This window comes from Asparagus officinalis, chromosome 5 (genome assembly GCF_001876935.1).
Source record: "Asparagus officinalis chromosome 5, Aspof.V1, whole genome shotgun sequence".
NCBI classification, from domain to species: Eukaryota; Viridiplantae; Streptophyta; class Magnoliopsida; order Asparagales; family Asparagaceae; genus Asparagus; species Asparagus officinalis.
In genome coordinates, this window is record NC_033798.1 from 50,266,746 (window position 1) to 50,277,820 (window position 11,075).

At 37.7% G+C, this 11,075-nt stretch overlaps 1 protein-coding gene across 1 annotated transcript in view; it reads right to left on the reverse strand.

Annotated features, from left to right (window-relative positions):
- LOC109843174 (glucosamine 6-phosphate N-acetyltransferase-like) overlaps window positions 6,386-11,075 on the reverse strand; it is a 10,612-nt gene continuing 5,922 nt past the window's right edge. Inside the window, exon 3 of the transcript XR_002247559.1 lies at window positions 6,386-6,402. The gene's annotated coding sequence lies outside the window, so the exon portion shown is untranslated. The remainder of the gene's footprint in view (window positions 6,403-11,075) is intronic.

An 11,075-nucleotide genomic window follows, 5' to 3' on the forward strand; every position in this document is an offset into this window, starting at 1 on the left:
ATCAAATCCAACCGAAGGGGCAAGATTAGGGAACACAATAGAATATAAAAGAAAGATTATACGCTTTTACCGCGGGAATTTGAGGCTCTAAGGGCATCTCCAACCCAGCACCAAAATGGTGCAAACAGTGCATTTTTTTACACTGTTCATTCTCCAATCATGCCCCCATTTCTTGCTCCATTTTGATGCATTTGAACAGTGTTGCACCAAATATGGCGTCGCACTGTTCATCCGCGGTATTACTGTTCGCTTTTTTTTTAAAAAAATTTTAACTATTTATTTTTACCTCTTACTTAATATAAAAATAGATAAAAGGGAATAAACTAAGAATATACTAAGAATATTCTTTTTTGGTGCAAAAAATAGTACAATGAGTTGGAGATGTATTACTGTTTGATGTGATTTTTGCACTATTTTGATGTAAAATTTGCACCATTTTGGTGCAATGGGTTGGAGATATCTAAATTTGGATGAAGTATCGGACGTCACACTCACGAGAGGTAACCATAATCAATTTTATTGAGTCAAGAAAAAGAAACTTATCTGTACCGAAAGGCCTGTGATGTGCAGATGTCTAGCAAACATGAGAGCAACAGATTAAAGGATAAGAAATATATTAGAATAATATTTAGTTCGATGAATTTAGACAGCTGAGTTAACTGATGAAGGTCCACCATTCAAGAATTTCAACCGGGAGTAAATAAGAAGTCTGTGCAATATGACGTAAGCTTCCTGTGATATCATTTATATTAAATGTGAAAGGGGTAGAAGATTAAAAAGTAAAAAATAGGAAAACATAAGCATTGCAATTTTCGAAATCTACTAAAACAGCACTGGAAGCAAGATATTGGCAAAAGAAGGTACCTGTACATACAAAGTGCAGTTTGGTATCCTGGTTCGGGTCTTGAATAATCAAGAAATGTTTCTTTATTGTTGTGCGCGGCGGAAGCCAAACAACCCATGTGCTTCGAGAGACCAAATCAAACAAACGCCGAGAGAAAGGCCAAACAATGCAAATAACGGCACAAACTCAAACAACCATTTTTAACATGGTTCGGCAAGTTGCCTACGTCCACGGGGCAAGAAGGGGATGTGATTTTCACTAATAGAGAAGAATAGTACAGACTGATTACAAATCACTCGAACCTACCAATTAATCTCACCAACAAACCTCTAATTCTTTCCAAATAAAACTCTAGCCAATAGCTCAGAAAATACCTCTTTTCTATGCTGCAAATACCCCCAATTCGCTGTTCAATTCTCTCTTTCAATCGTTCCATATATATATATAAATCCTAAAATCAAAAACATATTAGAAAATCTAAAACTAAAAACAACACAGATTAGAAATCCTAATAACATGTTACCAAAACAGATTTAGAATCATGTTACCAAAACAGATTAGAAATCACAATAACATGTTACCAAAACAAATTAGAAAACATATTAGGAACCTGCTATCCAATAAATCTTCACATCGGCGAAGTTTTCTCAAAACTGGGCCGACACCAACCTAACCAAATGTCTCACTTGTTGCGTCTAGAACGAAGTAAAAACAAATTCACGACAACGGACTCAATCCACAATAAGTCGAGACCCAAATGAGAATTTGATCACTCTCCAAACGTCGATATCAACTCACCAAATCGACTGCATCATAAAATGACTGCCTATGTATCCTCTTGCCCAAGGAATCAAGTCTTCACATAGTTCACCAAACGACCTCCAAATACCCTCAATCCAATAGAAGAGTTCTTAACTCTTCACCAACAAATCTGCGACTGATAGCTCTCCCAATGGTCCCAAAGTTAAACAAACCAAACACCTCCACCTGAGGTGAACCAACTATCATATCCAAATCCAAACTATGTCCACCATCTGGACTCGAATCAACCAACTAATCATCTACAACTAAATCCAAATGATCCCCAATCTGTGTCACCTCAGTTGGAATCAAATGATGCAATATGATCAAGAGTATGTGGAGTAATCTCTACCCAACGTGGAGTAGCATCACTCTCCACCTGCTGTGATATCCCAACGATCTGATCAAACACTCTCCACCTGCTGAGAGTCAAATGTGACATACCTGCTCAGAACAAAATCAGAGTCTCTCAACTGATAACCAAACAAGCATCTGAATCCCAAACGTGCAATCGGATCAAATCTCACATCCTCGATGTGACCAAATACTGGACAACCAAACATCTGATGTAACCCAAAATCTGAAACAGCTCCACCAGATCCAATAACTCCAAACACAGTAGTCGGCAACCTATGACTAAGATGACCCAAATATGTCGAAGCTCCAAAACTACTCTACAATCCAATGCTCGACAACCAACGCCGATCATCCTCCAGCAAGGAACGACCCATCAAAACTGTCATCTCATCTCATCGCCCTAATATTTCCTCTCCAATGAAGTATCTCAAACTGACGTGAGCTCGGCACAAATGCAAGAAAGAACTCCTACCAAAAATAAAACGACGAGTTACCTTTCTGCCAACACACTTCCTTCATCTGTTGTTGACTTCTAGGACTTCAAACCAACAGGACTTGGTTGCAACCCACCAATGCCTAGAACAGTCCCCAACTACGAAAATCAAATACCTATTACCTCCCAACGATGCCTCCTTGGAAGGCCCCCAAAAGCCTAAATGAACACGACCTAAAAGACCCCTCGATCAATGGATAGAAGTGTCAAACTCCACCTCAGTGTTCTTGCTCATACCAATATGCTCAAAGGACTTCAATCTGCAGGTCAAAACACAAGCAGTGATATCAATGCCAACAGCAAGCATCTTGTATCGCCTTCACTCTAAATAACATGCTCATCAAAGATCACCATCACAATCGACCCCTTCACTATACTGGGCATGCAGGATCGACGAAGATCAAGAGAATTCACATCAACACAAGCTCTACTTTCAGTATAATCCTGTGGAGACTTTTGAGTCATGCACGGCATAACCAATTAAATATCCCAGCCTCAACAAATGTTACGGTCTAGCCAAATCCAAAGAAGTCGTCAGTTCTCTACCAATCACCGTGCTCCCAATCAAATAGTACAAATTCTTCCTCCTGACGCCCTTCATCACAATCATGGACCTAAATGTGACCTTCAAACATGCATCCTCTAAGGTCACCTATAGTCTGCTGCCTCCAAAACTCCAAGTGAAATAATGTTCTTCTTCAACTGAGGAACAAACCTCACTTCATCCAACTCCCGAATCACTCCGTCATACATCCTAATACGAACGGTACCGATACCACCAATAAAGCATTCATGATCATTACCCATGAGCACGACATCCCATCTATTCAACTCCTGAAAGCTAGAGAACCAATCCCTCATAGGGCAAATATGGTAAGAAGCACCCGAATCCGCGACTGAAACGAGGCTGCTTCGGATTTTGCACCTCCTGAGGATTCTTCTCTTTTGGTTTATTCACCGGTTGTCGTAGAGCTTCTTTACCCGGTGTGGGACTTGCAATTACTCCCATCTCCGTAAGAGTTTTGGCTGGTCCCCGCTTATTCACCCCCTGCTCATTAGGTGGCGGATAATTGTAGTGGTATTCATTTCCGCTCCCAATCACCGTGCTCCCAATCAAATAGTACAAATTCTTCCTCCTGACGCCCTTCATCACAATCATGGACCTAAATGTGACCTTCAAACATGCATCCTCTAAGGTCACCTATAGTCTGCTGCCTCCAAAACTCCAAGTGAAATAATGTTCTTCTTCAACTGAGGAACAAACCTCACTTCATCCAACTCCCGAATCACTCCGTCATACATCCTAATACGAACGGTACCGATACCACCAATAAAGCATTCATGATCATTACCCATGAGCACGACATCCCATCTATTCAACTCCTGAAAGCTAGAGAACCAATCCCTCATAGGGCAAATATGGTAAGAAGCACCCGAATCCAATATCCACTCTGTAGAGCTGGCAACACAAATTGACGGTAGTGCTAATGAATAGCCGAAGAATCTAAATCTGAATTGTCGCCACTAGCCTTGACAACATTCACCTGTGAAGCTTGAATAACTTTCCCCTTATTCTTTTCGGCTCGATCAACCAACTTTGGGCATTCAGCTTTCCAATGTTCATCCTCTTTATAAAAGGCACACTGATTCCTACGAATTCCAGGATGTGCCCCTCTAGACTGCGACCTCCTATTTCGGTTTGGACTGTTTGCTCTTACGACCAATGCCCTTGCTACCCGCTCAACTGAAGTCTCATTATCCTTCTTTCAAAGATGATAATTCACAAGTGCAGCGGTGACCTCACTATACGAAAGAGATGCATTCTCATTAATAAGAGTAAGAACGAAGGTTTCATATTCCTCGTCGGGCAAGGAACTCAACAATAACAATGCATTGTCCTCATCTTTAATCATCACATCTACATTCGCTAAATCCGCAAGAAGCTTCGTGTAGTGGTTCATGTGATCACCAATGGAGGTTCCTTTCTTCAATTGGAAGCGATAAAACCTCTTCTTTAAATACAAGCGGTTCTCTATACTCTTGGTCAAATAATTACCCTCTAGGATCTCCCAAATCTTCTTAGCTGAAGTCTCATTGATCATATCATATTTTAAATCTTGAGTGAAACAAGATATAATCACACCACACGTCGTTCAATTCATCTTCTTTCAAACCTTTTCCTCAATGTCGTCCGGTTTCCCGTCCAACTCCAAAGTATATATCCTCCAAATTTTGCTCATTGAGCACATCCAAGACTTCATATCTCCAAATACCAAAATTATTTGTGTCATTAAACTTCTCCACATCTATTTTTATAGAGTGGATATTCAAACTTTGGACGGTCTTCACGTCGAAAGTACCCTCCACAACTTCTTCTTTCTCGACCACTTTTCTCAAAGCACCAACAAACCAAAACGGAACAAACAAATAATAGATCCAAAATTAAAAAAGATAGTGTCTTTACAAAAAAGATCCTACATTTATCACTAAACGATGTCCTAGACGAGCCTCCAAAATGATCTACTCCTTCAAATAGCTCAAACGTAACCCAAGCGTTGATACCACTTGTGTGCGACGGAAGCCAAAACCAAACCGATGTGCTTCGACAGACCAAATCCAACAAACGCCGAGAGAATGCCAAACAATGCAAAATAACAGCACAAACTCAAACAACCAATTTTAACATAGTTCGGACAGGTTGCCTACGTCCCAGGGCAAGAAGGGGATGAGGTTTTCACTAATAGAGAAAAAGAGTACAAACTGAGATTACAAATCACTCGAACTCACCAATTAATCTCACCAACAAACCTCTAATTCTTTCCAAATAAAACTCTAACCAATAGCTCAGGAAATACATCTTTTCTGTGCTGCAAATACCCCCAATTCGCTGTTCAATTCTCTCTTTCAATCGTTTCATATATATATAAATCCTAAAACAAAAAACATACTAGGAATTCTAAACAGATTAGGAATCCTAATAACATGTTACCAAAACAGATTAGGAATCCTAATAACATGTTAACAAAACATGTTACCAAAACAGATTAGGAATCCTAATAACATGTTAACAAAAAACATACTAGGAATTCTAAAACAACACATGTTAAAAAAACATGTTATTAGGAATTCTAAAACATGTTATTTTTGTTAACAAAACATGTTAACAAAACATGTTACCAAAACATGTTACCAAAACAGATTAGGAATCCTAATAACATGTTAACAAAATACATACTAGGAATTCTAAAACAACACAGATTAGAAATCCTAATAACATGTTACCAAAACAGATTTGAAATCTTGTTACAAAAACAGATTAGGAATCCCAATAACTTGTTACCAAAACAAATTAGGAAACATATTAAGAACCTACTATCGAACATTTATACCTGGTAAAATGTGTCGGTGCTCAAGGAAAAAATAGAGTCATGCGTAATTGTAATGAGTTTGCTACACTCAAATCAGCCACATATTACTAGAAATATTCAGCCAAGGAAGACTTTGAGCACACTTTCTTCAGAGGTTCCAACGTTCAATATAGAAGTAGCTTCACAAATATAATAACCTAACCTATATCACAGACATTCCTGTTGATGCAAAACATACCCATGAACTCATTTTTGTTACTGAGAGCATATCAAATTAACATAAAAAGTTACAAAAAGTATGGGGATATCACTGATATAAACTCTGTAACATAATGGCCAAGATCGGAAAAGAGGAGAGTAAATTAGTAGTCTATTTAGAGGTACTGCACTATCATTTGTATGCATGTTTACATATAGATGCCATGGTAGGAAGCGAAACAACTGGTTCTCTGTTCATTTACGTGGTTTTAATTGAATTTGGATCGGATTGAGGTCTGTAAAAGGGGATCCACCGTATTCATTCACTAATCCGTTAATTCCTGAAGAGAAACGAGAAAAAAAAATAAAAGGAAAAATATATCTAAAACTCAGAACTAGAGTGCTTCTTTGAAAAGTTTGAAAAGAAAAGGAAAATAACATAATCAAGCACACATCAAGAGAATACGGTTCTAAGGGTTTGGAGACATTTTCAGTGGTAATAGCGAGGGCAGGTAAAAAGTGATTAGCAATAAGACCAAAAGAAACAAACAACAGGCAAGACGTATAACTGGACTGCATAGGTGGCACTATCTTTTGCTTCAAGAGCAGTCAAGATCATGCGTGGCATGAGACACCCAGCGCTGAATGCTACATGTAAGTGGTGAACAGACTTTATTCAATGACATTCAAGAAAGGCAGCAGCGTGATGATCAAAGTGAAAACCAAGGATGCAATTAATAGAAAAGGTACTGTTACAAGACCAGCATAAATGCAACCTGAATTAAACTGAAGAATCAGTGAGAAGTGAGTTGTTGCCAACTCAAACAGTCGTGGCATCCACCATACCATCAAGTTCTTATTCCACAAGCAAAAAAAAAAGCATCACTCACCTATGACTAGAATCACCCGCATCAAGAAAATGTAGGATCTAAAAATGTTGTGGATTAAAAAAGGCAGATATTCTTACCACATCTAGGAGTGGGTTAAAAACTGTAATTAGAGGCAAATAGAAACTTCTAAAAGCAAATGTTACAATCTCTTCTGCCAAAATGACAATACAAGGCATTTCGTGCAATTATTGTCAAGTGGAAAGAGCACAATAGTAGTGCTTCTACTACTGTGAATGTGCATGATTTTACTTTTAGAACAAGCAAGGACCCCTCTTGGTCCCACAGGATCCGAAAGGGCTACTTTCATTTGAATGCAGTCAGCACTTGAAGCATAACCTTAGGTTGAGGAAGCCCAAAGAATGTACAAGTGGAAAGAGCACAATAGTAGTGCTTCTACTACTGTGAATGTGCATGATTTTACTTTTAGAACAAGCAAGGACCCCTCTTGGTCCCACAGGATCCGAAAGGGCTACTTTCATTTGAATGCAGTCAGCACTTGAAGCATAACCTTAGGTTGAGGAAGCCCAAAGAATGTAAACATCAAATGCAATGGAGATGTGTAAAATAGTAACCAAAAAACACAAATTGAGGTAATTTTGGTGATGACAACTACATTTGCTAAGTTTTTAAATTCATTGCCCACCATAACTTGCAAGAGTTTCAACAAAATGAAAATGAAGAAAACTCTACAAACATATCAAGTATCTTTCAATTTTTCCGTTAACGTACTTGGACATCACTTTGATATACTCTCCACTAGTATCTTTCACAAAGACATCCAATAAAAGAGCAAATGTACCAAACCACAAACCATCAGATGCCAATATATTAAAGTATACTATAAGTCACAATCATTCACCATAGAAGCAAACACCACAACAAGTGACAATGAGAAACAAAAAAGGTGAGACCAAAGCACAACCACCTTCAGTACAATATATCAGCTCACCAATGCAAACACCAAAAGTAAGAAACTTCACAGGAATCATTTGTCCTCATGAAACTTCACAGGAATCATTTGTCAACATACAAAAACAATTCCTTCTACTTCTGGCAATAAGCTCAGAGAACAGAGAAGGCCCAAATAACATCAAACCGAATCCAATATCCTTTTGTTTGACTTCAGCTAGAAATTAGTAAGTCCAAGGGAAAAACAGTCACAATTTTAACCCAAGGGCACATCTGCAACAGTGTACACTACAGGGGTTGCAATTTAAAAACGATACCACAGAGAGTATATGCAATTAACCCTTACATATTAGCTACAATCATTCGACAAAGCAGCAAGCTATATCAAATGACAATGAGAACCGAAAAAGGTGAGACCAAAGCACAAGCACTCTCAGCACAATATCACGCTTGACCTGCGAAAAAAAACCCCATAACATTGACATTAGAAAAGCCTGAGACTGCTTATGAGAAAAGCACACTGGATATGATCGTAAAAGGATTTGGACAAGAGAAACAATAGCACCTGGTGAGACAAAGCTACATAAGAAAAGGAGTAACTCGCATGAAAGCTATTGGAATAATATAGATTCACTTTACCTATCACCATAGATATACATCAAAGACAGGCATTAAGCCCTTTATTCATGGATAATTTTAATTTATGAAGCAAATACAGGATGAGGCTCCTATGTTTTTGTTGTTGACTTATGCTATCTTATCAGTAAATGAGCTGAGAGAAAGAATAAGTTTTAAGTAGAAAATGGAGAAGCTTCTGGATTTAAAGATTCAGAGTAGCAGGACCTGGGATGTTTGTAAGGTAACTTAATAAAAATTTGAGAATTTAAATGGTGGAGTTGAAGCCAAAGAAAGTATCAAAAGGCAAGTGTTTTTGCTTTCTGGTATCAATCAGAGTCATCCATAATTATGTTGATATTGTGGATATTTAGTGTGCAAGCCAAGATAGTTGAAGTGGAGTGGTTTTTGAAGTACGGTGTGACTTAGGACAGCCGCAAATTCCAAAATGACACTAAAGATTGCATAAATTCCAAAATTGGTTTTTTGATTTGCTGTTCATATCCATAGTAACACTCTGGGCTCTTGGAAAAGAATACTTGCATTGTCTTGTATTTATTTTTAATCTTGATTGTGAATGGCCTTATTTGTAGTCAAAACATCACTCATATTTGAGGGGACTTTAAGTCAGTCTAAAACATATTTGAGGGACTTTTCAACCTAATCCCATCTGTTTGACTTGCAATAGCAAGTTTTCAACAGTTCTATTCTCAATAAATGACATAATTTATCTTGAGAACTCATAAGTATAGATTATAATTGATAACAAATGCTAGTACTTTTAACTCCAGCTGGGGAGTTGAGCATGCATGATGGTTTCATACTAGTAACTATCAGATGTAAATGACCTATCACGATTCTAATTGATAACAAGTTTTTAAGACATTTATGCATGATATTAGGAATTCCCATTGTGGATGGAAAAGGCGAATTCCTAAGTTTGGATTCTATACATTTCCGCTACCTGATAGTCGTTAGGGTTGGACGTACGGTAATCTTTCTATCCAATTGACAAACTTGTTGAAACGCGTTCTTATGGAACATGAACGTGGATCTGGGTGTTTCTCTTCTTAACTTTTATTTTGTGAAAAAGTATGCTGGATATGTGTGTATATTTGTCACATATTTACATATATATCTCTTTCGACACCCAAGAACTCATATATTCAGTTTATTAACCCGATTACTCATCAAAACATGTAAGTTTCCTATGACCCAAAATAAGAAATCACGACATAACAAAATTAAAATAACAGTAAAATTACCTGCAATTGTTGACGGATGAGAAGGCAATCAGAAGAGCTTGAAGAAGTGCTCAATTTGCGGCTTGGAGTTCTTACTGAAAAGAAAAAAGCACACAAACCAGAATTAGCAGACCTATATGGCTAATCACATAAATGAAAAGACATAACTTTTGAACGCTTGGATGTAGCTCTGAGATTTTCTAGCCTTATGGGTTTAACAAATAGCACATTAGAAGACCTATATGACTAATCACATAAATGAAAACTTACAACTACCTTGCTCGACATGAACATTTTTAACCGTTACAACACCTACAATGAGAACTCTAACTAGAACAAAGATTTAAGATTTGTGAAGAAAACGAAATAACTCATTGATATCAGGCATCCTCACTACATGAATTAAATTAAAGGAAGGTCATGGCAATAAAATCAACTAGCTTTTCACATATGTTAGAGATCTAGCATAGTATCTTTGAAGAGATCCAGCATGACATCTCCCTCTTAATCTCACATTTGCACAGTAAGTTTCATGTTCTTCTCTTTAGATGTCATCATGAAAAAACCTCCATAAATCATAAGAGCATACGAAGTAAGCATATGAGAAATATGAAGTAATAGCGAAAAAGGTTCTGTTACGCAGCTTTCGAGAAGATTTGAAGCATATGAGAAATATGTTGGCACTGTCATATCCTAACGTGGAAATCAAGCATTAAGAAAAGGTACTGTTACAAGACCAGAGCTAAATGCTACATGTAAGTGGTGAACAGACTTTATTCAATGACATTCAAGAAAGGCAGCAGCGTGATGATCAAAGTGAAAACCAAGGATGCAATTAATAGAAAGGGTACTGTTACAAGACCAGCATAAATGCAACCTGAATTAAACTGAAGAATCAGTGAGAAGTGAGTTGTTGCCAACTCAAACAGTCGTGGCATCCACCATACCATCAAGTTCTTATTCCACAAGCAAAAAAAAAAGCATCACTCACCTATGACTAGAATCACCCGCATCAAGAAAATGTAGGATCTAAAAATGTTGTGGATTAAAAAAGGCAGATATTCTTACCACATCTAGGAGTGGGTTAAAAACTGTAATTAGAGGCAAATAGAAACTTCTAAAAGCAAATGTTACAATCTCTTCTGCCAAAATGACAATACAAGGCATTTCGTGCAATTATTGTCAAGTGGAAAGAGCACAATAGTAGTGCTTCTACTACTGTGAATGTGCATGATTTTACTTTTAGAACAAGCAAGGACCCCTCTTGGTCCCACAGGATCCGAAAGGGCTACTTTCATTTGAATGCAGTCAGCACTTGAAGCATAACCTTAGGTTGAGGAAGCCCAAAGAATGTAA